The 4623-nt window shown below is 42.2% G+C and overlaps 1 non-coding gene across 1 annotated transcript; it reads left to right on the top strand.

Moving 5' to 3' along the window:
* Positions 1-3185: 3185 nt before the first annotated feature.
* Positions 3186-3292, top strand: LOC138890915 (small nucleolar RNA R71). Its single transcript, XR_011407278.1, has one exon. It is a non-coding gene; the product is annotated as a small nucleolar RNA R71 (small nucleolar RNA).
* Positions 3293-4623: the final 1331 nt, after the last annotated feature.

Below are 4623 nucleotides of genomic sequence, written 5' to 3'. Positions count from 1 at the left end.
GCATCACACATGAGTTTGAATGGTTGCTCCCAGTTGGGGGCAACAATGATAGGTGTTGTGACCAGTCTTTTTTTCAGCTCCTGCAATGCTACCCTTCAATCATCAGAAACAAGAAAGGGTGATCTTTTTCTAACAACTTACAGAGAGGGTTGGCAATTTTTGAGAAGTCTTTTATGAATCTTCGGTAGAAACCAGCATGCCCAATGAAGCTTCTGATTGCTTTGACTGATGTTTGAGGAGGTAGCTTTGCTATTACATCCACTTTAGCACGATCCACCTCAATTCCTTTGCTTGACACTCGGTGCCCCAAGACAATGCCTTCTTGTACTATGAAGTGGCACTTCTCCCAATTTAGAACCAGGTTAGTCTCGATACACCGTTTCAGCACACGAGTCAGATTTATCATGCACTCATCAAATGAGTTCCCCACCACTGAGAAGTCATCCATGAATACCTCCATTATATCCTATACCATGTCAGTGAAGATAGACATCATGCACCGTTGGAATGTGGCGGGTGCAATTGCATAGGCCAAATGGCATCCTCCGAAAGGCATAAATGCCATAAGGGCAAGTGAAAGAGGTCTTCTCTCTGTCCTCCGGTGCAATGGAGATCTGGTTGTATGCTGAGTACCCATCCAGAAAACAGAACTGTGACCTCCCTGCCAGTCTGTCTAACATCTGATCAATGAAGGGAAGTGGGAAGTGGTCTTTCCGGGTAGCTAGATTTAGCTTTCTATAATCCATGCAAATTCTCCAGCCCGTGACTGTTCTTGTAGAGATCAATTCGTTGTTATCATTCTTAACTACCGTCATGCCACCCTTTTTAGGTACACATTAAACTAGGCTAACCCAGCTGCTGTCAGAGATTGGGAAGATAATTCCCGCAACTAACCATTTTATTACTTCCTTCTTCACCACTTCCTTCATGTTAGGGTTCAGCCTTCTTTGGTGTTCCCTGGAAGGTTTGTGTCCCTCTTCCAGTAGAATTTTGTGCATACAGTAGGTGGGGCTGATCCCCTTTATGTCTACCATAGTCCACCCAATGGCAGTCTTGCACTCCTCAAGTACCTGTAAGAGTTGTTACGCCTGCACATCTAACAAAGTAGATGAGATAATAATAGGTAATGTGGAGTTAGGTCCAAGGAATTCATACCTGAGATGGTTGGGCAATGACTTTAACTCTAGATTTGGTGGTTCTTCGATAGATGGCTTGGGTGGAGAGTCTCTCGATTTTCCAAGTGCAAGGGCTCAAATTCTAGAGTTCTATCCCAGAACCCTCTACCCTCTAATGCCAACACCCATTCCGCCAGTTCCTCTCCATTCACATCATCCAAATTCATTAAACATGCAGCAAGGGGGTCCTCAATGGTTAGCACCTAATCATCAGTCTCTACGATTACATCCACGACATTAATAAGAGAAGAATTGGCGAATTCACTTGGTCGCCTCATAGATTTCTGCACATTGAATGTTATCTCCTCATTGTTCAATCTCATCTTTAGCTCCCCGGTTTCACAATCAATGAGAGCTCTCCCTGTGGCCAAGAATGGTCTTCCCAAGATTATGGGGATCTCTTCATCCACTCTGCAATCTAAGATCACAAAATCTGCAGGGAACACAAATTTCCCTACCTGAATTAGCACATCATCCAGTATACTAGATGGTCATTTCACTGTCCTGTCAGCCAGCTGCAACAACATAGAGGTGGGTCTAGCTCTTCCAATGCCTTGCCTCTTGTAAATCGCTAGGGGCATAAAATTGATGTTGGCCCCTAGATCACACAATGCTTTGACAAAAGCAAAATTACCAATAGTGCATGGAATTGTAAAGCTCCCTGGGTTAGACAGCTTTTCTGCAACTGGTCTAGTCACCACTGCACTACATGTCTAAGTAAGAGTAACTGTGGCCAAGTCTTGGAAATCAAACTTTCGGGACATCAAGTCCTTCATCATTTTTGCATACCCAGGCATCTCCTTCAAAGCTTCAAACAATGGTATGTTTACCTGGATTTGTTTCAGCATTTCAAAGAACTTCTTGTATTGCTCCTCCTTTTGGTACTTAGCCAACCTCTGAGGGAAAGGTGTAGGATATCTCTTCTTCCCAATCAACTGGGATTGATCCTTATCAGCTGCTACATCAACTACAGGTTCCTGGACTGTCTTAGCTTCTTTCTCAGTCGCATTCTAAATGTTATTTTCTTCCTGGGCAGGCTGGACTGGCACCTCCGTCAGTTTTGTTGACTCATCCAGCTCAATGGGCACTGGTATAAGTGTCTCAGCTTGTCTAGTTTCTCGAGACCACTCTTACTCTACATCCAGATCTCTGCCATTACGTAGACTTACCGCCATCAGCTGCTTTGGGCCTTGATCTTTTGGATTTATCTGGGTGTCTGCAGGTAGTGTCCCATGAGGACAATTGTTCAGAGACATAGAAATTTGGCCTACGTGCACTTCAATATTCTTGATTACTGCATTATGTGCATCCACTCTCTCATTAATCTTTGCATTAGACCTAATAACCTGGTGCATCATTGCCTCAAGTCTAGCAAACCCATCTTCCTACCTTCCACCATGCTGTTGCTGAGGAGGGTGATACCCCTGCTGTTGATTCTGATTATTATATCCCTGTGGCCTTGGGTAAGGTGCCATATTGTTAGGGGGTCTCATACCTCCCATGTTTCCATTGTTGAATTGTGGTTGGACTGGCCTGTACTGTTGATTTTGCTGTCCCCAATTCTGACCACCTTGTCTCTGGCCTCCATAATTAGACACATAGTTCATGTCTTCAGGGTAGTGATGATGATCATGTTCTGCATTCCACTGGTTACCAATAGGCTGACCAATGCAAGATGCGCACAAGCCCCTATTGGTAGTATCTACGATGTGTACCTGCTGCTTCTGCCCTAACTCTTCCACCTTTTTGGTGAGTATACTCATCTGTGTCAATAAGGTGGCCATATTTTCAGTCATAGAGTTGGATGGATCTAAGGGCACTGAGTGAACCACTAAAGTGATAGGTGCATTCTTGGTTGTCCATCCCGAATTTTGTACCATCTTGTCAAGCAGACTCTGGCCTTCTCTCCATGTTTAGCTCAAAAATGCTCCACCAGCTGAAGCATCAACAATGTTCTTCACGCTATCTGACAATCCCATATAAACCCGCTGCCCCAACATCAGATCTGGAATACCATGGTGCGGGCATATAACCAGCATCCCTTTAAAGCGCTCCCATGTTTCATGCAGTGTCTCCATTGGTTTCTGTTTAAAACTCAAAATTTCATCAATTTGTTGAGCAGTCTTATTGGGTGGGTGGAACTTGTTATGGAATTGTCTGACTAACTCATCCCAAGTTGTTATAAAATTTATGGGAAGTGAGTTTAGCCAAGTCTGGGCAGCTACTGTCACTGAAAATGGAAACAATAATAGCTTGATTACTTTAGGAGTTACGTTGGGCTGCCTTTGGGTCTTGCAGATAGAGAGGAAGTTCTTCAAGTGCTGCTGAGGATCTTCGACTTGCAACCCCAAAAATAGTCCCTTGTTCTGCAACAAGTGCAGCATGTTATTCGTAATTTGGAATAACTTAGCCTGTATCTGCGGAACTACAATGGCTGTGGAAATATTTTCAGCTGTGGGTTGTGCCCAGTCATAGAGAGCAACCTCTAGAACTATTGGTACCACTGGGTTTTCCTCGTGATCCCCCATGACTGTTTCGAATTGTACAGTTGTTGGTTGTTGTTTGTTTTTCCGATTAGCCCGGTTCAAGGCCTTGAAAACTTTCTCGGGATCTGATAATGTTTCAAATACTTCACCAGATCTCGATGAGTTTCTAGGCATGCACCTGTGCAACCAAGTCAACAAACGTTAAAATTTTAATGTAAAAATTGGGTATAGAGAAAATTGACTACAATAAGAATTTTTGTACTTCTTTAAATTGTAATTGATAACATCGTTAATTCCCCGGCAACAGCGCCAAAATTTAATCACGCTCAACTATGCCTTATAAAAGGACAATGCGGACGTTGCAAATATAATCTGAGTATTTATGTCCACAGTCGAATCCACATAGAATTAACCTATCAATTACTTTCGTTGGTCTTACTAAATTCTTTAGAATCAATTTCCCCAAATGTTGTGAATAACAGTTGATGGTATATTTAATAACTAAGATTGAAAGTCAACAAACAGTTGTAAACTAAATATGCTTAAGTTGTGAACAATACTGAGAAGGTTCTAAGGTAGTGATTTTCCCTATTGATGGAATCCCTTCTGTTTATGTTTCATATAGATTTACCAATATATCTCTATCAATCATGAACACTCTTTTTACCATGAATCTCTCCCGAGTAATCACGATAATTTACTAGACGCACTCTCTCGAGATACGCTAGCTAGCTTTGTTTATTACAGTTCACTTTAGATTGCACCCAAGACTTCGTTATCCCTAATCCCACCTTTAAACCCACAGATATAGATCCCTCTTATACTTTGGGAGTGGTGTTGTTCAACAATCACCTAAATATGCACTCTCTCCCGAGTTATACACACTAAATAGGCACAGCTAATTGAGGATCATGTCAATTAACTACAACAAACACGTAATTGAACAAATAAAGATTAAACAA

This window comes from Nicotiana sylvestris, chromosome 4 (genome assembly GCF_000393655.2).
Source record: "Nicotiana sylvestris chromosome 4, ASM39365v2, whole genome shotgun sequence".
Lineage (NCBI taxonomy): Eukaryota > Viridiplantae > Streptophyta > Magnoliopsida > Solanales > Solanaceae > Nicotiana > Nicotiana sylvestris.
The sequence above is the reverse complement of the archived record's forward strand: the minus strand, read 5'-3'. Positions and strand labels throughout refer to the sequence as shown.